At 36.7% G+C, this 25,628-nt stretch overlaps 1 long non-coding RNA gene across 1 annotated transcript; it reads right to left on the bottom strand.

The window, feature by feature from the left end:
* Positions 1 to 242: 242 nt before the first annotated feature.
* On the bottom strand, positions 243 to 25,520 carry LOC118707644. The gene is made up of 4 exons (XR_004984347.1): positions 25,508 to 25,520; positions 24,739 to 24,750; positions 24,007 to 24,009; positions 243 to 356 (listed from the first exon to the last, which is right to left on the bottom strand). It is a non-coding gene; the product is annotated as an uncharacterized LOC118707644 (long non-coding RNA).
* Positions 25,521 to 25,628: the final 108 nt, after the last annotated feature.

Below are 25,628 nucleotides of genomic sequence, written 5' to 3'. Positions count from 1 at the left end.
AAAAAATTTGCAAAGCATGTTTGAAAAGGCCCAAAGGCTCTTGAATATCAAATAGCTATTAAATAACATGAATGATTGAAGTGTAAATGAATAAAAAAAATAAAAAGGATTTGTCTCTTTATATTCAATTTATTTAGAAAGCTATGAGAAAGAGAGCTACATATCTGAAAAAAATGCTCTGAAATATTTAAGGAAAAACAAACAAACGAACTATGCTTATCTCTGAGCACCAAAGACATGTGCATATAGGGTGGGGCAAAAGTAGGTTTATAGTTGTAAATATGCAAAACAGTTTATTCTTGCATTATTTATTAATTATTGTATTATTTCCCATAGGAACAGCTGTAAGCCTACTTCTTCAAATACTGTATATAGAAGCACATACTAGAAAGTATATGTGTAAAGTCAGAGCTAAACTGTATTTACTTTATAACTTGAAAACACTTTGATGGTGAAAATTTTGTGATGAAGGTTGATAAAACAGGAAGTGATTTGTTCTGCTGTTCTGTTTCACCTCTGAATAATAAGATATTTCAGCCCTAACTGGTTTGGCTCAGTGGATAGAGCATCGGCCTGCGGACTGAAGGGTCCCAGGTCCGATTCTGATCATGGGCATGTACCTTGGTGGTGGGCACATCCGTGGTAGGGGTATGAGGAGGCAGCTGATCAATATTTCTCTCTCATTGTTTCTAACTCTCTATTCCTCTCCCTTCCTTTTTGTAAAAAATCAATAAAATATATTTTAAAAACATATTTCAACTTTTTTTGTTGTTAAAAATAGCATTTGGAACTACAGTATGTATCTCTACAGTTTGATTTTTCTTTCCAATATGATCAGGATCATCATCACCCTCCATGTGACCAGAGCCCTGGAAATACTGGGGATTAGCAAGAGGCTGCAACTGATTAGCAGGTTATTAGATATATGGATGCAAACACTCACTTCAAGCTTTCTTATCACAAAGGGGCTACTTGTTCTATTTGAATCTTAATGTAAACATGCCTGTGTACAAATGTATATGCCCTTGTGGTCCATACACATTAAGTAAAAATACAGAAGGATTATTCATTAGATGATAAACCCAGCTGAAGTTCATAGAAGTCCCCAAGCAATTTATGAATTCTTAGGATTTTTGGGGGGGCAGGGGCTAGCAATAAGCAGTATCCTTTGAGCACTTTTTGCTTCCCTCTTCTTTAATCTAGTGTATTTTAAGTCTGGCAGTGGGTGGAAGAGAGACACATCTAATGTTTGAATCATAAAATTTTATGGACAATTTTCACTCTTCAAAGTGTATGTGTATATTCAAGTTTGGCTTTTGTTCAAAATGTCCTATGTTTTAATCACTTTGAGAATTGACTTGATCACAATTCAAAGTTTCATTTATGTCTCAGATTTTTCTTCAGCTACTCTCTTATTCTACAAACTGAAATGAATATTAATCTTCATGTCCTCAGGAGGGACAGCATGGATGCATATCAAAAATGTGTGTGGTTTTCAGTGACTGGCATTGAGGGGTGGCACAAAGCATCAGGGGATGATCATGCACAAGAGCTGGTCTGCATTCCATGTTATTTTCTGGTGTGCCACTTGTATCCATGTGGGTGAAAATCCAGGTTAGTAGTACCTGAGGCTAGAACATAACCCAGTCTAGGTTATAAACTCAAAATAGTATTTCCCAGTGATACTATGCATGATTCTGTCCAGTGAAAATCAAGGGTAGCCATTCCTTTTTTATTTAGAATTTTTCCAGAGATGTCACCATCTCAGTAAATCACTCACTTATGGTGACACTGCCTTTGGTATTGAAGCTGTTCAGAAAACACATCCCTATCTGTCTTCACTTGCAGCTGTCACCAATACAGTGCATATGACCTCCACATTGTGACTTCTAGGGTCAATGTGCATGACCATTTATGTATTGAAATAATTCAATGACTTTTCTACTTTAGAATGACTTTTATTTTCTCCTTCACTTTCATTTCTTAAAAAGTTATGGTGCATGTAAGTTAAATTATCTATGACTTTATAGAAATATTTAAAGGAACAGTAGAGAATATCTATTATGAAAAAAGGTCATTGGGTCTGATAATCAAAAGAAAGCTTGATTCTCCAACAGTCCTGTCAAAGAATACCTAGTCTCTGTCACAGAGAAGAGTGGGTGTCTTTCTGTCTCTCTTTCCTAATCTTATACTATCAGATTAAGGAATTTTCTCCTTATTGCTTCCATATACAGGTTTGGTGGTCATTCTGTTTTATTGCTAAGATAATTTAGTTACTGGTTCATTTTCATTCCATCACTTCGATTTCATCCTGCATTGTAATTTCAGATCTCCAAAACCCTGTCTTTGGGGTTTTGCAATCCCTCTTCTGAAGAATATTGAATTTCATTTTACCTCTATTGTCAGCATAGTTATACCTTGGACCTTACCAACATAACAGATCCACTCCCAGAGCTTCCATTTTGAGAATCCCATTATTTGATGGTTATTACCCATCTTTAGAGTTTATACTCTAAACATCAGATTTAATAACTTGACCTCATGAGTATCTATGATTGATTCTGTCACCTTTCCAGTGTCCCTGACTCCTTCTCCATGCCTTCATTTCCTTCTTTCCTTATTTGAGATTCCATTTTTAGGATTGTTTCCTTGTTTAACATAACTCTCAAGTGTCTTTATCCTCTTTCTCTTTATTATACTTGGAAAAAAGTGCTAAACTTTGTTAAATTTTGTCCCCCCAGCTACTCTGAGCCATAGAGCCAAAATAAAACAAATAAAAAACATGAAACCATGCCAGCTGACATCACTTTAAATTTGTGACCCCCAACATTACAAGGATCCTTGGTATTGTCTGATAAGGTTAAAAAATATCCCTTTCATTGCTTTTCCTGTGCCTGGAGGATGCTCTCTCCAGATATCCTAATGGCTCTCTTCATCTCGTTTTCTGAGTGCCCAATATCACAACATCAGTAAAATCCATCTGGACCTTTTTACTTGAATTAGAGCACCCAGGCTTGTCAGACAATCCCTAACCCTGTTTTAGTTTTCTCCTAACCTTAATAGCATCTGCCATACTATATATTCTGTTCACTTGTGTATCATGAACTCTTCAATCACATTAAAAGGCATTCTTGACGAGGGCAAAGAATTTCCCTAGGAAAGTTCATAGAATTTACACTTTTGTTTGCATGACTGCCAGATATAAAATGTATCCTTGCTTTTGAAGATAAAAATATCAATGCCCTTGCTTAAGCTATCTCAACTATTCTGTGACTACCCTCAGTCTCTGGAAATATCTTCAACCAGTTGATGTTCAAGGACTGCATATAAAATTCAAACTTTTCATAAATATTTTGTAGAGATCTCTATGCCACATTATAATGCAATCTCCTCTCAATTCTTCCCATTTTCTCACTATAACCCTATAATAAAAGGCTAATATGCAAATTGTCCCCTTGGGAGTTCTACCAACTGGGAGTTTGACCACTGGCTATGATGTGCACTGACCACCAGAGGGCTGCATGGAATGAAGGAAGGTCCCAGCCAGCAGCTGGCAACCCAGGGAAGGAAGGCCCCAATAGGCCCTGATCCCCAGCCAGGACTAGGGATTCTACCTATGCATGAATTTTTAATCTAGTAATTTATAATCCATAATGCACACACTCCTTTAACAAATAGGAGGAGCAATACAATGAAGCTTTCCTGCTGCTGGCATATTTTTGGCATTTTATTATGTATAACATTACCAATTAAGTGCATGAATTCCAATTTGTACAATCTTTTCAAACTTCCCATCATAATATTTTGCATAACTGCTTAATTTACATATATGATATGTATTTTATATCATATCTATTTATCTTTATCCTCATTTATATATATCAGGTGGGGAAAGTAAGGTATTTATCTTTCTAGGGAGGCATGGAGATAAGCATGTGATACTCCAAGGTAAGAGTGAGCAGCACAAAAGGAGTGGGGGAGCATGTTGGTTGTGCAAGGCAATCATCCAGGGATGGGAGAAGGAAAAGATCCCAAGCTGAAAGGCCACATTCAACCAGGCTATATTCTGGCCAGTTCACAGGAACTTACTTCAGAATCATGCATACTCCACCAGAAATGTCCTTTAAGTCAAGAAGCAGGAGTGAAAAAGAAGATTTGGAAATGAAGTAAAAAATTATAAACTGAGGATTGAGTGATATATAGAGTCTAATTTAAAGTAAAAAGACAGGGAGCATGGTAAGAAAAGGAAGGTTTAAGATGGATTTGTCTTATAAATAGTAACTATTGTACTTTTCCCATTGGTGGGTATCCAGATTTTATTAGACGATAGAATGATGTCTTTATTGCATTAGCATCATGCTGTGTACAAGTTGTTTGAGGGAGATAATCATTAATGAATATATGAGCACTACTACATGCCTAGGACTAGAGAACACATTAAAGCTTTGATAAATAACTGTACTGACAGGATCTTTCTTCATAAGAAGCTTATAATTTAGTTAGAAATAAAAGGCAAGCTTTCTACATGGCATAATCAGCAAATTGGCCAGGGTATAACATAATGTTTAAATCACATGATAGGAAATAAGCTAAATGGATCATCATAGTTGACAGGATCTAAGCTGTCTGGAATTCAGAAACTCCTGGGCAGAGATAAGGGGGGTGGTTCCAATAAAAGGATGGTCTTACTTCCCAGAGAGACATCACTGAGCCAAGGGAGGAATAGAAAAAATCTTCATCATTCAGATTATACTTGATATTCAAATTTCTGCATGATATATGAACTGGGGCCTCTAGGGACAATTGTTTTTATCAGCCAGTGACTGAGTTGTAGTTCAGAAGGTCTATGGAAGACAATTGAAAGGACACCAGAAACAAGGTAGACACTGTGAAATGATAGGAATCAGACTGGCAAGTCAGAAATTATGTGAAAATACTGAACCATGGGCAGGATCCCAGGCACCAGTCAACAAGGGAATAGAAAGTCCTAAACAGGACTGGTCAAATATCATCAAATGATAGAAACATATGGCCCTACTGTACTTTTAGAGTTTGTTAGTTTGTGAAGGGCTTGTTTATTTAAAAGTGGGTAGGAGCCAAAACCGGTTTGGCTCAGGGCATAGAGTGTCAGCCTGGGGACTGAAAAGTCCCGGGTTCGATTTCGGTCAAGGGCACATACCTTGGTTGCGGACACATCTCCAGTGGGAGGTGTGCAAGAGGCAGCCGATTGATGATTCTCTCATCGATGTTTCTAGCTCTCTATTCCTCTCTCCCCTCTGTAAAAAATCAATAAAATATATTTAAAAATAAAAATAATCAAAGTGGGTAGGAATAAACACACTGCACAGGGCAGATAACAAAAACAATAAAAACTCAAAGGTAGCCTGGCTGGTGTTGCTGAGTAGTTGAGTGTCAACCCATGATTCAAAAGGTTCCTGATTTGATACCTGGTCAGGGCACATGCCCAGGTTGTAAGCTCAGTCCCCAGTAGGGAGCATGGAAGAGTCAACCAATAGATGTTTCTCTCTTATTAAAGTTTCTATCTCTCCCTCTCCTACCCTGTTTCTCTATAATTAATAAAAAAAATAAAAAAATAAAAACTTCAAAGAGGGAAGGTAGGGGAGTGTTGGGGTTAGGGAGGGAGATCAACCTAAGGACTTGTATGCATGCATATAAGCCTAATCAATGGACACAGACAACAGGAGGGTGAGGGAATGAGTGGGGAGGGGCAAGGGGGAATAAGGACACATATGTAATACCTTAATCAATAAAGAGATAAAAAAAACACATCTCAAAGGTAAAGATTAATGTGGGACAGAGGCATGAAGGAAAGCCCAGAGGAAACATGGCTTGAGGATAGCCTTGAAGGGTGAGTTGAAGCAAAGTCTACAGGAGTGAGGCATGGAGGAAGACTATTAAAGTCTCTCAAGTAGAAAGTAGGTATAAACACCTTAAACTAAAATATGAACAGATATTGAAACTAGTATAGTCTGGCCAGTGTGGCTCTGTTGGTTGAGCACTGTCCCATGCACCAAATGGTCACCAATTTGATTCCTGGTCAGGGTACATGCCTGGGTTTTGAGCTCAATCCCCTGTAGGAGGAGAGCAGGAGGCAGCCAATCAATGTTTCTCTATCATCCGTATCTCCCTCTTTTCCTCTCCCTCTCTCTAAAAATCAATAAAAACATGTTTGCATGTTTGTTTGTTTTTACAAGTAAAACCAGTATGACCATGAAGTGGAGAGAAGGCTTAGCTGATGAATAACAAAGATGGCCGTATTGATGATTCATTTTGGGACAGCTTTGTTGCTGCATTTGGATGCCACTCTTCCTCAGTTCTTATCAGTCTGGATGGGTAAGCTCTGTGCTCAGGCATGGGCAGAAAAGCTGCTAAAGTAAACCCATACACAGTCATTAGGAAAATGAACCAGGTCCCCGGGGAGGAATTGTGATATACAGTGTCTGAGCTTCTTCAATATCCTTATGTAATAAGGTGCCTTATAAATGTTATTAGCTGCAGGTTTTATGGCAAATTTTATGCCATTTTGATTATGATGCCGCTGGATGACAGCTAGTTTACGTTGCTTAAACATCCTCTGTATCTAATGTGGAAAGGAAGCTAATTAGCTATAACCATGAAAATGGCTGTGTCATGTGAAAAGGAAACTATGTAGAGTACATTTCTTTACCCCAGGATTGAGAATGTTATACAATGATTACCTTCAATTGTAAAACATTTAGGCAAGCTAAAAGGGAGAGAAAGGAAATTTAAAAATGAGAATGTATTATATAACTGTTGCTTTCTAAATACATTTTTATTTGTAGCAGGCCTTCATGACCCAAATTCTTTAATGGTTTATGGCCCAATGAATCACTTTCTCTCAGTCACCAATTCCATGTGGTTGTATGTTTATTAATGTTTCCTGACACATCATCAGTCCATATTTCTTTAGAACATCCTTGACAACATATTCAGAACGTTATTTAAGACTCATTATTCACTAAAATAAAACATGCAAAAGCACAAGTTGGGTAGTGGGGATATTTTATTCCTGTGTGTTGTATTCTAAGCTCCACATCAACATAAAACACTGGAAAGAGTCTATAAATCTAATTAATATCATTAGAATAAGAAAAAAAATACCGAGGATTTAGTTAGGGTAGTCAAGCCTTATGCAGAAGGAAATTCTTAGATGCAGTTATAAATGACAATTGAAAACTCCTCCTTGTTACTTTTTAACACTTAAATACAGAATTGACATAGTGTTCACCATAAACAAGCATAAGCAAGGGAACCAGGTAAAGTTACAACATTTTTATCCAGAAAAGCAACCTCAAAAGTCCCCAGGCATGTATTGTATTTGCAGATTTTTTCTCATGCACCATAGAAAATTTAATTTCTTCAAGAAATACATTTTTTCTTTGTTAATAGGCAAGAAAACATGTGGGGGTCAAGCCAGCAAGGGAGAACTTGGGAGGGTAGGGGTGGAGTGAGGATTGCTTTCAAGGCAGTCTCTATCATTCAACACATTGGCTTTTGAAAAACCAGATGTGGCAGACTGGTGGTTTATGGCCTAGATAGGGACTGTGGATATATTGTTCATCTTTACCAGCATATTAATATTTTTAAGCCAATATGTGAAATTTAGGAGATTTCGCATTAAAAAAAAATCAATTTTCTGCCTTTGTGAAGATCCAGCAACACTGAACCTGCATTCTTGACTGGCAACAAGCAGCTGTTGCCGAGAGATGGGCCCTGTCTTCTCCAGCTTGCTGACAACTCCTGTTCTCTAGTAATCACCATGCTAGCACCATACATAGTTTTAGGAACTGTTTGACCTTAGATGGGCCCCTGCCTTCAAAAAAAATGAGAGAATCCTTCACTTATATTGGATAAGTAAGAGAGAACACTCAAATCCTCTCTGAACAGAGAATATTGTTTACTAATGACCCCTGACTCCCCATATGTGGGAAAACATTTGGACATTTCTTTCCAAAAAGAAAAAGTCAAATGGATAAAGGATACCCATTCCACCATTGGGGTCACAATGCCTTATTGGATTATTAGAGGTCCGGTGTACAGATTCGTGCACTGGTAGGGTCCCTCTACCTGCCCTGCATGCTTTCACAATCTGGGACCCTTCTGAGGATGTTGGACTGCAAGTTTCAGCCTAATGCCCGCAGGCCAGGCCAAGGGACTCAAGTGGTGCATGAATTTGTGCACTAGGCCTCTAGTCTATAATAATAAAAGTGTAATATGCCAATTAAACCGGACTGCCAAAAGACTTTCTGGACATCATTCTGTACATACTTCTGGATGAAGCCATCCAGTGGAGGTGGGGGCCAAGGCAAAGGTGGTTAGGGGTGATCAGGCAGGCAGGGTGGTTAGGGGCAATTAGGCAGGCAGGCAAAGTGGTTAAGGGCAATCAGGCAGGCAGGCAGAGGTGTTGGGGTGATCAGGCAGAGTGGTTAGGGGTGATCTGGCAGGCAGGCAGGCAGGCAAGGGGTTAGAATCTATCAGTCCTGGATTGTGAGAGGATGTAGGCCAAGCTGAGGGACCCCATCACATTCATGAATTTCATGCACTGAGCCTCTAGTATGCATATAAGATCTTTGGTTAATCTCTTCCTGCCCTCCCCCAATTCTCTTCCCTCTGAGATTCATCAGTCTTTTGCATATTTGCATGCCTGTGCATTCAATGTCTGTCCACTGGTGGTCAGTGTGTGTCATTGCTACTGGTTGAATGGCCCAATGGTCAAATGATTGCTTAGGCATATATATATATATATATATATATATATATATATATATATATATATATAATTTGTATATATATATAATTTGTCCATAACAGAGGCAAGTACTTGAACTTTGGAAAATGAATGAGTTAATACATTCATCAAACATATGTCTATTGAGCCCAAGTCCCTGGGCCACACTCACCTTTCCACAGAGTGATTAAAAAGTTAGTTTTCTAATTAGGATACTTTAAATTTAAGGCTTTTTGCCCCTAAAATGTTCAATCTTGCCCACCTTCCTGGTGTTTGCTATGCCACAGATAGTGATGAATCCCTTAAGATTTCTTCCCATGAAGGGAGGTTACCTGATATTTTCTTGTTGATCTCTTTTAGAGAAAGTGTGAATTCAGAAAGCCTCAGACGGGAGTGAGTGGGAAAGAAGATGAGGAATCAAAAGGAAACTGTATGGTACCAAGTACAAGAAGCCAAAGTTGACTCCATGTATCCACTTATTACTTCAATGGCCTTTAGTATTTTTAGTTAGTATCAGACACCACCATATCCCCTATGCTCTGAGGAATGGTTTCAGGTTGATTCAGAGCTCACAATATAGTGACTAAGCTTTTGGATGACTTTTACAATTCCTTTTGTTCTGTATGTTAGTTGGTTATTTTTGTTTTGTTTTGTTTTTACAGACCAAATGTGGTTGAGAGATCTTATATAGGATCCTTTGCATACAAATCTGTGACCTCCAGCATTGGCACAGGTGACTTGTAGAGTACATATTTGTGCTAAAATAAATAAATAAATAAATAAATAAATAAATAAATAGGAAGCAACATCTCAACACTAGGTCTTCCTGATTCGGTCCACTTATTAAAATGTCCTGATTCACCATTGGTAAAAGGAAATAAAATTCAAGGGGGAAAAATGGCATGGGTTTGTGTTGAATAAATGAATGAATGAACAAATTAATGAATGAAACACTGTTCAACTGGGTAGATCAGGTAATACCTTATGAAAGAAAGGGCTGAAATATGTAAGGTAGAATTTTTATAGCTGGAGATAAGGCAAATAAGAATACATTCTAGCTGGAGGCAATGACATGGAAGAAATGAGAGAAATATGTGAGAAATATTTGGAGGGCAACAAGTCAATACACTTGGCTAAATGAGAAAACTGGGAAAGTATAATGGGATAGTAGGGCCAGGAATGCAGAAGTAAGTTAGAGACAATTTATGGGTAGAATAGTTACATTATTCAAAACAAAGACAAGCTTGAGAATGCTGGATATCAAGATTTGTATCAAATCTCTACTAACCAATTTGGGCAACATCATACCAAGACAGATACCTAGATCTGTTTTCAGCTCTTTTTCCCTTTATTTCTCTTATTCATTATATCACACTGTTAAAACACACAAAAAAACAGCAATAAATGTATCAATGAGTCAACCAGAGAATGTAGATGGTTAAAATATATTTGCTATACTCTTTAATTTTCCTCACTACATCACTATATGTTTAATTTTAAAAATTAATTACTTATTTTTTTAATTGTTTGCATTTACAACTTCAGATATTCATGTGTAACACAGTGTGAATAATCAAACTGGTAAGTGTTATGTAGACACAATAAATTGAGTATCTAAAATTTTAAGTTTTTAGCTATCTTATTGTCAGGTCTAGACATTAACACAAAATAATCACTGATTGCTTAAACAGTAATTTCCCAAATTGTACTTTTAAGAGGTTTTTTTTCCTTGCTTGGTTATTTTACTGTCCTATTCAAAGTAATTAAAATCAAAGCTTTAAAAAATTATGTACTTATGACTTTTCAAACAAAACAGGAAACCTACCCAGAGAAGAATGGGTAAAGAGGTAGACAATTAGGATAGAAAAATTTAAATTTCACATGTCACTTCTTATAATCTTTGTTAACATCCAAAGTATAATAGAAAAGCTTAAGAAAACACAATACCCTCTATTATGAAATTTAACATGCACAACAGAAGTTACCTTGATTAGCTATTCACAGACTTTGAGGTGACATGTCCCTTTAAGATATGATAATGGGTACAGTTGTTTTATGGGGAATGAGTTGTCCTTCCCTGGTTGCTGCCTCATCAGTGAAATATTTAACAGCTTTCGCTTGCTAGAACTGGGATTCAATGACTCCTGTGCCTTTGGAATTAAAGAAATACATTTCTCTAGAGTTCTGGCCAAATACCTCATGTTCCAGCAAAACTAACGCCATATGCACAACTGGCATACTTTTTTAATGCACTCATTACTAGACTACCATTGATACCTGGCAAAAGAATAAGAACCTTACAAAAACAAGTGCCCTGCAATTCACAGGGTATCAGAGCACAGTGCTCTCATCTGCATTACTGTTTTTTGTTTTATTTTGTTTTGTGTTGTTTTTTCCCCCCTGAATTTCTTTTTACATTAAGTTATTCACGATGCCACTTTAAGATATTGCCTGGAATAAAATGGAAGCCTTTCAAACAAGGGATTTGATGAACAAGACTGTGGAAGGTACATACTTGTCTCGCTCTTTATTGTCCTAAATAGTTTCCCCTGTGTTTAATTATTTAGGGGGTCAGTTCTGCTTTGAATAAATATCAGAATTGACCCAGTGGGGAACACAATGTCTCCAAAGGAGAACAAGAATCCCAGTTGCAATATATCTATTAAAATGTCCCCACAAACGGTTTCAATCTAAATTATCTCAGCCGCTGTGTCTTTCCAGCCTTATTGATTTGAAAAATAACAAACAAGTATAAATGACATTTACAGCTCTTAATTGGTGTCATTAGCAGTTCTTATTATTCTGCAGGACAAGCACTAACCCTTTATTGAGAATTCAGTGATGCGGGTCTGCTTGGGACTCATCAGCCTTAAAGACAAGTAATGAAACAGCTGAGTGACTGACTTAGAGCCCCTTTCATCATCAAAGGCCACAGGCAGCTGGGCCCTGTTTTCCCTTGATTTGTTTTATGCAGTTATTTAGACCTCGGAACTACAAAAGGAAAAAAGGCACAACAATGCAACAATGGGAGAAATTTGAATTGATTCTCCCCCTCTCCGCCTCTCCCTTCGGTTTAGCAATCCATGGGGCAAATTTGAAGTGTTTTATTTGTGTTGCCACTCTGTTTGCTCATTAATGGGGTCAATTAGACACACAAAAAATTTGGTAGGTAAAGATGGGGGCTTCTCTGCCTTCCTCATCTGAAGTTGTCTTTGGCATTCACTAGATTTCCACTGAGGTGACAGCCATTTATGAAGGGGTTTTGCCTTTTAACAGGATTCAGGGTCTAAGATCGGCTTTTCCAGGTTCAGCCACCAACTGTGGGAAGAGGCTTGGAGACACATGGGCTTCCTGGATCCTTAAAGTCATGCCTAGTAGTTTTCTGATTCCTGATGATTGAAAGGGCTTCTTATGCTTCTGAACCAGCTAAGAGTCAAGAGACACCCAAGTGGGGTTTATAGGACCAGTCATTTCCTTAGGCTTGCAGACTTCTCTGACTTCCCTGTGCAATGATCTATGGCTCCCAACTTTTACTCTTGTGATTGTCTTTTGATTTAATTTAGACTCATCAATTGTTCAGAGTGTTACTAATGTTCTACTTGGATAGTATGATGAATATGTTTTTTTAAGCCCTTTATGTTAACTTTGGGGTAATTGTATCTTGATAGCTAGGAAGCTGTTCATGTTACATTAACAAAAAAGTTCAGAAAGGTAACAGAAAATTCATGTCCTTTGATCTTGTCACACAGTCTCCATGAGTCTGAGATTTACTGAATCACTGAATGTAAATAGCTGAGTGTGAAAATATAAGTCTATGATACAGTTTCCTTATAAATGAGCTGCACAATCCATGTGTGATGGCTTATCTTTTTTAATTTCATAATTTATAAATTAATTTCATAATGTATCAGCTGACCAACAGTATCTGGTTTTCACTAGCAGCCTACTTTCTACCTACCTGCCTAAGCCAGACTGTATGAAGCAGAAAGTAGGTCAAGTAGTTCATCCTTGACAAGTGATTCCATGGGAAGCTGGACCCTGCTTTCCTACCCATTCCCCCTCAATGCTCTCTGCTGCCGAAAGACCCTCATGTAATGTGACTGCTCAGCCTTGCTCTCCTACTTCATTGTGGCAGGAAGCTCAGAATGACACATTCAAATTAATAAACCAAGAATTTAAGAAAAAGACCACCACATACAATATTGTAAGCCCAGATTGGGAAAAGTGAATATCAATAAATAAGAGACCATTTAATATGCTGGTTAAAAATTGCCATTCAATAATTGTGTGTATAACCATAAATGTCTGCTGAGTAACAGATATACATTTCTTTACACATATGAAAGTCTGATGTAAATTTTCACCCTGCAGTGAGGTGTTTACATTCCATAAGGAAAGGTTGGGTGCCTTTTTGTCATTGTCATTTGCCTGTTGGTCAAAACCAAGCTTAGAGCTGTGTGTACTCCATAGAGTCTCTGTGTGCTTCCCACTGTGGATCTGTGAGCACCCAGGTTCTACACTTCTATTCTGGGGCTTACACTGCAGGAAGCAGTACTCTTATAAGGAGAACTTGGTGATGGATCTTTTCTATTGTACTTTCTTGTGCAAATTTCAGTCATGGGTCAGATGATGATCTTAGTTGGTAATAAACATTCCAAATCCCCAAACCCAGTCCTTCTGTTCTTTCTTTCATGATGCCAGCAGGAGAGGAGGAATCTTACCTTACCCTGCACGGCAATGCCCAATAGCCAGCTGTTGACAGTCATCTCCAGAGAGTCTCACAAAGACAGGTCTAAGGCACAGTCAGCCAAATAGAAGCAGGAGAGGGAGAAGAAGGTGGGACCACATCAGAATCCAAGCTTTTGTTCTTGGCCCACACTGACCATTTTCATGCTCTTGTTGTTCACTTGGCTACTCTATCTCTCTGATTAATTTGCTACAGTTAGCTCTTAGGCATTATTTTCTTCGGGCCTACTTCCTAATATTTATGTAATTTTTAAATAGGTGCAAACAGTAAGTATAAGGTGTCAGAAAGAGAAAAACATCTCGATTGCCCTAATACATCAGCAGTGATATTGCATTCTCTCAAAGTTATATCCATCCAGAACATGTTAGCACTTCTTAAAGATCAGTTTTATTTTTAATAACCATCACTATCACCTCTATTTGCCAAGTATTTTCTGTAGCTTGTCTACATATTTCATATAAATTTCACTAAAACCTTTGAAGGTGAGTGATACTACACTTACAAAAACAAAAAAACAAAGATGGGATTCACAAAGACGGTATAATTTGTCCAATGCTATACCCATGGTGAGTAAGAGAGACTAAAATTTAAGGCTTATGCTCAAAGTCAAAACCCTTGGTTTTAATCACTGTTCTATAGGGTTTCATCTGATTAAAAATGTTTGTCCTTAAAAGGAATCATTTTAGATATTCTAAGCAGAAGGTTCTTGGATCCAGTGGGATTTATAGATAAACTTTTGGGGCAATATTGGTTCATGAAAGATAAATGGTTGTGTTGTGAATGTTTGAATGTGGGGTGGCACTCAATCAATTCACCTAAGGACTCTCACCCCAAAGTGGCTGTGGACCACTAAATCAGCTTAACTGCTGTCGAGGGTAAATGTGAAGAGGACCCTGCAAGCCAGTGTGCTCAGTGCTCAAGTGCATCTTTTTCCAGTGGAAGTGATGGGAAGCTGCTGTGGGGAAAGCATTAATGCTTAACCACATGCTGTGGATTGTGGAATTAAAGGAGATACAGACAGTGGAGATCACTGCCTCATTTCACCATGTTGAGAGGGCAGGTAGCTCTAGAAGAACACTTTCACATCTGTTTATGGAAAGGTGGTTAGATGTCAAGATCAGAGGAAGCCAGAAGTTCATGATGGAAGCAGGGATGTGGAGGGATCTGGGGCACAGGTTCTCAAACCCTGGTGTACAATAGTTTCCTGGAGACACTTTTAAAAATGTCAATGACAGAGCACCATTCTATTTCAGTGGAATCAGAATTTTGGGGATTAGACTCAGGCATCTGCATTTACGACACAGAGAAGATTGAAGACTGCTAATCTGGTGGATTGCTCTTTTGAGACAGGATTTCCAAAGTCTTTGGAAGAGAAAGGATTAAAGATACATTGCATTGTTGGAATCTTCTCTTGATTTCTCACTAAGCCCAAAACATAGCGTGCGCGCACACACACACACACACACACACACACACACACACACACACATCATCTAGGTTGACGTATGCCCATTATTCTCCCCTGAACTATCTATTGGAAAACTGTGCTAGGGTACTTTCAACTCAAATAAAAACATTCATTCTAAGTTGTAAATGACAGATAACTTGATTTGCTACTTTCCCAGAGATGTTCACATGAAATTTCAGATATTCAAAAATAATGGAGTTTATCAAGATATTTCCTAAAACCCACATTGTCATATTGCATGAAGATTTATATGTGGGTTACAATGATTATGAATAGTTATTTGATGAATTAATTAATTGTCTATGACAGATTGAAATAGAAGATGGTGAGTTAGGATTGAGATATTTCAAGTTTAAAGTTCCCCTGGGAGGGAATGGAGATAGTGAATGGGGATTATATATCTTAAGGGAGACCTCATGGGTGATGAAAATAACATTTGAGGCTAGAGGTTCCTGATTTGAAGAATTGATGGTCAGATACCTGTTCTGCTTGATACAATTTAAAAAAAATAAATACAAGGTTCTCAATGACTATCCATTGTGGTAGCTCATTATCTTGTGGAAAAACTGTGTTATCAACAAAGCTCCCTCCTTGAACACTAAGGATTATATCTAGCAAAGCCTATGAACATCAACTGGTGCACAAGGAGATCCATGGATTTACATCTACAAAGCATTTCCACTTTTCTGTTCACCATGTTTTTTAAAGATAGCATTCATTTTAAAAATACATTTTTATTGATTTCGGAGAGAAAGAAAGAGGGAAAGAGAGAGAGAGAAACATCAGTGATGAGAGAGAATCGTTGACTGGCTGCCTCTTGCACACTACACATTGAAGATTGAACCTGCAATCCAGGCATTTGTCATGACCTCATGATCATAGGTCAATGCTCAACCACTGAGCCACACTAGCCAAGCTGAAGAGAGGATTCTTATTAAGATTCTCTGTTTCATACTTCAGAACATTGGGTATGAGGCTTTGGGTACTGGATTCTGCAGGTCCTCAAATATTCACAATCGGTTGTGATGAGAACTGGCTAAAAAGCCCCCATGAACCAGTGGAAGGATTTCCTTTGATGAGAAGGGATAATTTCAACTGCTCAATAGAGGATGTCAAATTGGCAACATTTATTTTGGCAGGCCAGTGTTACTCTGTGCACAGCAATAGATACCTCTCTACACAGGTTCAGATCTGTAGGATTGCCATGAAAAGCCAAGGTTGAGCAAGCAAAGGCTTTGAGCTTTCCATTACTTAATCCGAACATTCAAGGGAAGCAGACAAGCTTTCCCCAACTCATTTGGAAAAAAACAAAACAAACAAACAAACAAAAAATGAAACCTATTATCAACAGGTCATCCAATAAAAGGTAGGTATCAATGATAATGTTTTAGACACTATGACATTTAAGGCTTTGTATTTCAAAGGACTTGCAGTGGCAGTATCATAGCCAATGAGGTTTATATAAGACACAATTATAGCTAATAAAAATAAATAAAAGTAATTGCCCTCTTTTAAAAGATATGTCTTCAGAACAAACACATATGAAGACTGAAACAGGACTACCAAGAGAAGCAATATTTAAAGATTTAACTATTCTTTTGGTTTATGAATGTCCTAACCTCAAAGGAAAAGGGCCATTTACCCCAATGTCATCTTAATTAATGATTTAGAAGAAAGTACATTCAACTATAATTCACAAAATCCTGAGTTTTATACCTAGTTTCCTCACTGATTGACTTTGTGACCTTGGACTATTTACTTAATATTTCAAGACTTCAGTTTTCTCAACATAAAATGAGGGAATCTGTTAAATGATCTCTAATATTCCAGCATTAACATCCTGCAAATGTATTTTGTTGAAGATAGGAAACCTCAAATGAGCATTTGGTTTAAAGTGTGACTGGTTTTACAATCAGATTTATTGTCTATGACCTATTCAAAATCCAATATCTACCTGAGGAATTCTCAACTCTGGCTTCAGACAACACATCATTCAGAATTTTAACACTGAGAGACTTTAGAGGTTTTTACATTGACCTTTTCTTTAAAAAAAAAACACAAAAAAACACACAAGAAAACACAAAAACATATTAGGGAACTGTGCCCCAGGGAGAGGATGTGTAGCTAAGACTCCTTTAGCTAGTAGTCTGAGCTGGACATAAAACTGAAATATTCTAATTAAAAATCTAATCCAAGTTTTGCATCTTTCCTTCAAATTGTTATTTCTAATTCTAAATAGAAATCTAACTCTTGAGCTCACCTCATTTTAAGGAAAAGGAATAGAATTAAGTGAGTGCCAAGAAGATGGAAGTTGGAAGTTGCATATGGTCAATCCTACAGTTTTGTATCTCCAAAATTATACGAACAAACTCCATAATAAATCAGTTCAAAATTCATCAAATTATTTGTTGATTTTAAAGTAAACATTGATTAATATTTCTGGCTATCAGTTACTTAGTTCTCTTCAATTGAGATCCCTGAAGGCAGGGTTCATGTTTCTACCCATTGTACCCTGTTTCCCCGAAAATAAGACAGTGTCTTATATTAATTTTTTCTCCCAAAGTTGCGCTAGGTCTTATTTTCAGGGGATATCTTATCTTTCCATGCACTAGGTCTTATTTTTCAGAGGATGTCTTATTTTTGGGGAAACACGGTATTATCTGCTCTGCTCCTGCAGGCTAGGTAGCCAGGAATTGAGACTAGAAATCAGCTCTAGGACAAATTGCCCAGGTAAACTTGAACAAATCACTTCCTATCTCTCTGAATATTTTCTTTACATCAGCAATACAAGGTGATTGGAACATAAAGCCTTTTGTGTTCCTCCAGCTGTGAAATTCCAGGACTCCAGCAAATGGATAGATTACATAGGTAGATATACTATAGATCATGAAGTATAAAACTTTTTTAAGACTTAAAATAGATATAAACAAAAAGTCAAAGTGATTGAGACCTTCTGATTCTAGCTCAAGAAAATGTTTTTCTCTTCTTCTCTAGTAAGCAGTAGGAAGTGGTTAAACTAGAAAAATTCAAGTTATAAATATTTAAACTGCTTTTTTTACAACAGGGAGCTTAGATGCAAAGGCGTTAAGCACTTTAAGAAATAGATTGAAAAGAAATGTCATTATCTTGATTTTCTGAATTGATTTGCTTAATAACAATACTTAGCATTTATATAGTATTCTGTATTTTCAAATTGCTTTATAATCATTAATCAGTTAATTCATGCAACCTCTCTGTGAGGTCAAGATTATTATCCCAATTTTACAGACAAAGAAATTGAGATGTGGGGAAATTAAGTGACTTGCCCAAGGTCATTGAGGAAGTGAGTGACAGGCTCTGGATTAAAACTTTGAGACCTAGTCTGCACAGGCTAAATGAATTATAGAATTGACAATCAACTGAATAATTAAAGAAGAAATAACCATTTTCTTCCAAAAGAGCTAGAAAATTGATAAAACTTGGGGCATTTACTAGGCTTGAATTAACTAACTGGTTGTTATTTTACATTTCACATATAGAAATAAACCACAGATATACTTGTAAACAAAATCTAATTTGTGATGTTTTGTTCTCCTTAATCAGAACAGTCTGCCTCTATCTTTTTGACATGTTGGTGCTCTGCAAAGCATTTTCTCTTTTATTTGAGGAATCTTCAAAATAGCCAATGTTAAAATTCTCTGTTTTAATCCAGATGTTCACTAGTTTCCTCCCTTGGGATGGAGTGGAGGGAGGTGAGAAAGCTAGTGAACATCTGGGTTGAAACAGAAGTTATAACTTTAAGACCCGGGTTCTTTTTATTATACTACCAACGTTAATAAGGAGACAAAATAAGCAATATTTTGTGGATCATGTACATTTTAATTTGGTTTTTAAAGGATGAGTTATATTCTGACAACAACCACAAAAACTAAGACAGAAGGAATGCCCTTTATGAGAAGAAAAAACAGAAATAGCCTGGTAAATAGAGGTTTCAAGATAGGAATCAGGCTAATGTAAAAGAGGCTGCAAAAACAGAGAATAAGAATGCATATGATAAGGCATTAAGCAGATCATAAGCTTGATTCAGAGCAACAATGGTGACTTCCAGGTAGGGGAGCGGAAAACCACAGACTGGTTTATTTATTCCTCCTGCCCATTAGTTTTCACTGTTGCTATTGTTTCCCCTAAAGCCATCTTTAAAATTTTGTAACGGAAACAATGCTTGAAAGAGAGGTGCTGGCATGCATCTAGGTTTTGCTACACTTTCAACTAGCTCTGGAACCTGGGACAAGTGGCTCTTGTTTGCAGACTCAATTTCCTCATTCAATTAGGTACAGTGGAGGCAAGCAAAAAAGGGGCCAGCGTTTCCGCACACCAGGCAGTATTGTGCCAGATCCTACCCATCTGTCATCTCAATCAATGCCTAGAACATTGGGAAGTGGTTGTTATTTAGTAAGGGGTGAGGAAACAAATACTTAGAAATGTAAAATAATGTTCTCAAAGAAGTGCAGAGCTGGTGTTTGAATTCAGGTCTGCACAGACTTAAAAGCCTAATAAGTAATGCAGTTATGCACCATCCACCTCTTTTAAGATAACATAAAATTAAGATAAATTTGGAATAAAAGAAAATTTAGTTTGTTTTCAAGTAAGCCATTAGTTTCCAAATATTGTTGCACATTAATGACCTTGGATTCTTTAAAAACTATTATGCTTGACTCCTTCTAAAACATTCTCGGTCTGATTGAAAGGAGTGTTACCTAGTCATTGGCATATTGTAAAATGTCCTACATAGTTGTTTTCATCTGAGACATGCAGCAGGTAACCATATTCAACATGAGCTTTATTTTGGGTTGAGATTGTTTGCAAAAGACAAAAATAGAATTAACATAATCTATTGGCTGTTTTTTGTTTGTTTTTGTTTTTGTTTTTAAGAAGGAGTCTAAGATATATTTGGATTTTGAAAAGAATGGAAACCATTTTACCAGGCTTACAATAATCTCATTCTCTTCCTCATAGAAAAAAAAAAAAAAAGGTATGCATACATGCTAAAATAAGGGGACTCACATTGGCCTTCTTCCTCCACTTGCTGACCTAAAACTAAATAATGCCATTCAAAGCAGCAACTCATTCCTTCCATGACACTGTGTTTTCCATGGATTACAGCATTAAATTATAGGTTTTTTTTTCATACCATACTGTCTCATTTCAGACTTACCTTACTCTCTCTCATTGTTCCTTCTTGATAACATCTTTTTTTTTGTATGTTTCTTATGAAATAATCTTATCTGTACAAATAGTTTCTAAGTTGTTTCAAGGTAAGGGAAAATGATGTTCATAATTGTTCTTACTTACACCTCCATCCCTTTCCCATCTCATCTCTGTCATTCTTTATCTCCACTCTTGGGCTTTACATGAAACTATAATAAGTCTCTCATAGGACCTACATCTGCAGCTGGTGAAATATATGAGAAACAGAGTTTACAGTCATGTTTTCTAAAAAGCAATGAAATTACTGACATCAAAAACTATTCCAGTTGGTCTCAAGGGCAAGGATTCAAGCAAGAAGAGCCTTTGGATTCAGATTATCTGAATCTTGAGGTGCAGTAAAGTTGGAATAGGTCAAAGTCCACAGAAATTTATTTTCTGTCTAAGGCTAGGCTCACCCAGGACATCAGTAACCTGATCTTGAACACAGCTTTTTCTTGATGTTACATGACAATGAGACTGGGTAAAAATTCCCACTAGGGCCCTACAGCAAAAACTGGATGCCCTAAAGCATAGGATTTGATCACCCCTATTTTAGCACAAAACCTCAAATGTTGTTTCACTTTAAAATTCTTTTAAACCCAGCTACTGTGCTTAGCTGGAGGAGATAGTGAATTCCAACAGCTGACATACACTGTTGTCTAGGGGAATTTAACCCTCTTTCATTTCACATTTTTGAGGTAAATTTCGATTCAAGATTCTTTATTTAAATTATCTGGGTAAAATAAGTTAAGTTTGCCCAGCTTCTGCCCCCAAAATGATATATATTTGTACAGTGTAGTATATTTCTAAATCACTATTTTTCTGTACATTAGAATATGGAATGTCATTCTCTCTTTTTCTTTCTGTTTATTAAAACCTTCCTCAGACTTTAAACCTCACAAATACCCCCGTGAAGCTGTCTCTCACTTTAGCAGCTCTTACTGATCTCTTACTTTAATCTTTTATAGCAAGGATGCTCTACACCACAATAGGGCAATTAATTATTTTATGATATTATTATTATGATATTATTGTGAGCTGAAATCTCTTCATTTCTACCTGTATATGTTTTGGCTTCAGGTTTCAGCACTGACTGGAAACTTCAGAATGGCAAGAGACTTATTTTTTCAACATAATTCTGTATTTATAGAAGATACAAATTCAAGTTTATTTATTGATCTATAATGATTTTAGTTTTGAGAAAGAGAGCAATGGGAGTGATATTAAAAGAGAGAAGTTGGCCTATAGAACAAAGAGTAAATTTAATGAAATCTGGATTATTTACATATAAATTTGCTATGAATTCTCCATGGCATTAGAAAAACTTTGTCCTGGTTCTCTCTCCTTTGCTTTTTTCTAAGTCCCCTTCCTCTGTTGTGACTTGGGTTTGTGCTTTGGGAATGCAAATTATTTCTGTAACATTAGACCAAAGCAAAACATAATTAGAAAGGGAGATCAAAGATGCATCCTCTAGTACATCTCAAGGCCACATATGAATGATTTCTGAATGATCTGCCATTTTACTAAATCATGCCACAGAAATAATAAAAAGTCATGCTACCATATTTAGTCTTGCATTAACCCCTGTATTTTGAGAAGGGTAGTGTGACTTTGTCCAAAATAGTAATGATCCCCTCTAACATTGCAAGTGGACTCTTTGTATTGGCAAACTAAGACTTAGTCTGAAAGCTAAAGAACAAGGGGATACTTTAAAAGACATAAACAGAAATAAAAGTGGAAAACAATGAAAGCAAAGCACTGTCTAGAATCACCAGTTCTCAGGATGCCTTCCAAAGTTATGTGGATTGGCAGACAGTTGAAATATTCATTGTAATAACAGTAAGAAAAGGCTGTTCTGTATAACTGTCTGCCTGGCCTGGCATTCCTACCTTCTTGATAACATGTTGACAGTGTGAAGCCTAATGAAAGTAAAGACAGTATTTTGTCTTAAAGGAAAATACACTGCAGAATTACACATCCATTCTAATCTTCACATATTTAAAAGACTTTAAGTAGGAATAAAAAGACCCTTATCTCAGCCTCTTCATATATGCTAGATGGGGACAAACAAACAAATAAAATAAAATAAAAAAACAAGGCAAACACACACACACACACACACACACACACACACACACACACAACCATAATATTTGGAGATAGACCATACCTTATAAATCAATTACTATAATCTCCTTATTCTGCAGATGAAAAAAGTATGTCCTAAGGAGGTGAAGTAATTTATCCAGGTAACACAATCAAGTCAACTTTACTAAATATGGGAAAATTTAAAAATGGCTTATCATTTCTCATCCAATTTATCATTTCTTTCACTATATCATCATGGAAAAAAGGAACTCTGATCAAAGTAGTTAAGGTTGTGGGATGTATTTTCAGAGAGAAACATAGATGTACTTTTTAAGAAAAGCTTTGTAAAGTATAGATAATTACTGAATGGCTAGTTCAATATGCAGGATTATATAGGGATGATGATGTTGTTGTGAAAATGAATAAAAGAAGACCTCAGCCAAGACTGGAGTCAAGAGGCCTGTAAGAGCAACTCTCATATCCTACCACTGTTTATAAACGTTCCTCCCAACTGCCCCTGTCCAATATGGTTTTGCCATAGCGTGCATGTCCTTAATTATAATTCTCTGATATTTCTGAATAAACCATTTTTTTTGCTTATAAAATAACTTTTTTATGGCCAACAGTGTCTGGCATGCCTTTGTATCTCAGAAAGAAGTAGATTGATCAAAATGTCAGATTTCATAATAGTCACATGTGCTAATTTGAAGTAAATTGTAGTTCCTTGTCTCTATCATCAAAGCCCCTCATTTCCCAAGAAATAAGGTCACACTAGCACATAAAATGTTTAACACATGACTTCCACCCAATTTTGTGACCATTTAATGTGAAGCCTCAGAGGATTAACAAGCTCTCAAACCTCAAGGTCTTGACCCTGGAACAAGCTAGGTATAGAAATCTTCCACCATCCTGAAATTCCAGTAATGAATTCTGTATTACTTTCTGTACCAGCGATTTGGAAAAGTTTAGTTACTATTAGTTTCATTTCATAATTCATTAGTTTGATTGAGTGTCACTAAGCTGAACATCTGGAGACAAATGAAAGGTACATAAATAACAATCACATATTTAGAAGATGGGAAAATAAAAGTCTATTTTGGAAAATGGAATGGTAATAAGCTGCTCTAGAAACTGTGTAAATGAAAGGAAGCCAACCATATTCCACTTTGTCATAAATCCAAGCAAAATAGCTTCATAAGAAATATTTACAACATTCCAACTGGATATGTGTTTTACCTTGGTAACCGCTATGAGTGTGTGAATACCTCCCTGAAATATAATTCCTTATTATGTATATACACATATATAACATATTAATGTACATACTTCTATATTCCCCCAAATATTGTCAATAAAATTTCTTCCTGACTCTGATTTTTGTGTAAAAATCCTAAAGCAGAAAGACATTATGAAACCCACTGACTGTGAAACACACATCATTGTTCTCTCCTCAGTATCTACCAAAACTGAGAACCTTGTACACATTCAACTGGTAGATGAGGTCATACTATTTCTTTCTTTAAAACCCTCAGATGGCTTCCATTTATACTGTTTATCAAATCCCTATTCCTTATTATCATCACAAGACCTTAATTCATCTCTCCTTCCTTATCTTATTTTAAGCAATTCTCTTTTTCCCCTTCTTAGCCCAGTAGATTTTTAAAATTTTTCCATTGAACATAAGAACTTATTCGAGGTCTTTCATACTTGCTGCTCTCTGCTCAGAACCCCAGAATCCTAGACATTTTATTTCTACATCTTTCATGCTAATTCATCCAAAGGGTCTTTTAGGACCCCTTTAAAAAACACTAAACAAACAAACAAACAAACAAACAAAAAACCCTCCATTATTCCAGAAAGGCTCCTCTATAATCATCCTGGGTTCTTCTTTTCACAAGATTTACTTTTAGTCAGAATTTAAAAACTTTTTCTACATATGCATATATATTTACTTTGGTGTCTGTATTCCTCAGTAGAATCTAAACTCCCTGAAACTAGGACTATTATTTTACCTGTTCACCTCCATATCCCTAGTATTTGGAAGAGAGCCTGACTCATAAATTCAAAACAAATGAATTAACCCATTGAAATATGGGACTAAGAACAAGAGAAAATATTAATATCCCAGAGTATACTATATCATCACAGTTAATCTGAGTTTCTTCCTCTAGTTGGAGATAAGAGCTGAACCTGTTTCTCTTTTCTCTACCTCAAGAAAGAGAATCATAAGATCTAGGAAAATAAATGATTGATGGGTAACAACTGATTTCCCACTGAGACCTTCTTAACTTTTATGATAGATAAGTAAAAATCTATTATTGATCCTGGAAGATGGATGCTGCATTCTTTATTTAATACTCCCCTCCCCCCAACACACACACATGATTCTGCTTAAATTAGTATGAGATAGGGTAGACACAGCCAAACTTTCAACAATACCCCCACCTGTTTCTGTGTTCAAATATTTTGGGAATCAAAGAAGAAAATCTCCCATTCTTTTTAACTTAGGAGACACAACACATAATCTATCTTCACTGATGCTCTAGTATAGGGGTGTCAAACTCAATCAGAGAAGGGGCCAAAATCTAAAATCCAGCCTAAATAGCGGGCCGAATGGTTTACTGAACAGTCATAAACTGTCATTGTGATGGAAACGCAGCGGAGTGCAGTGATGACAGCGCGGTGTGGGCCACATTGCAAGGCCTGGCGGGACGGATTTGGCCCACGGGCCTTGTGTTTGACACATGTGCTCTAGTACAAGGAGGAGTCTCCATATGTATTTAAGTATCTATGTATTTATGTAACCATGTCAGGTTTCTCAGTTAAACAATGCTTCCTGAATACCCTTTACATTAATGATAATGTGTTGAGGTCTATATGGTTTAAAAAACAAAGAGAAAAATTAATGAATCTGATTTTACTTAAAGTAATTAAATGCTATTGAGAGAAAACAGACTTACAGGACAAAATGAAATAACTGCACAATCAAATTAAGTGTTGTATGCAAACCTAGCCCATCTTCCCTTGGTATTTACAGAATCATAACTCTAGGCTGAATGACTCTGAGTTAGGATGTTAGATGGTTGAGCTTACTTAGAAGTTATATATGGCCGAAACCGGTTTGGCTCAGTGAATAGACCGTCCGTCTGCGGACTGAAGGGTTCCGGGTTCGATTCTGGTCAAGGGCATGTACATTGGTTGCGGGCACATCACCAGTAGGGGGTGTGCAGGAGGCAGCTGGTCGATGTTTCTCTCTCATCAAATTTTCTAGCTCTCTATCCCTTGCCCTTCCTCTATGTAAAAAATCAATAAAATATATAAATTATATA

Source organism: Pipistrellus kuhlii, unplaced genomic scaffold (genome assembly GCF_014108245.1).
Source record: "Pipistrellus kuhlii isolate mPipKuh1 unplaced genomic scaffold, mPipKuh1.p scaffold_m20_p_6, whole genome shotgun sequence".
In the NCBI taxonomy this organism is placed as follows: domain Eukaryota; kingdom Metazoa; phylum Chordata; class Mammalia; order Chiroptera; family Vespertilionidae; genus Pipistrellus; species Pipistrellus kuhlii.
This window is presented reverse-complemented; position numbering and strand designations above follow the sequence as displayed.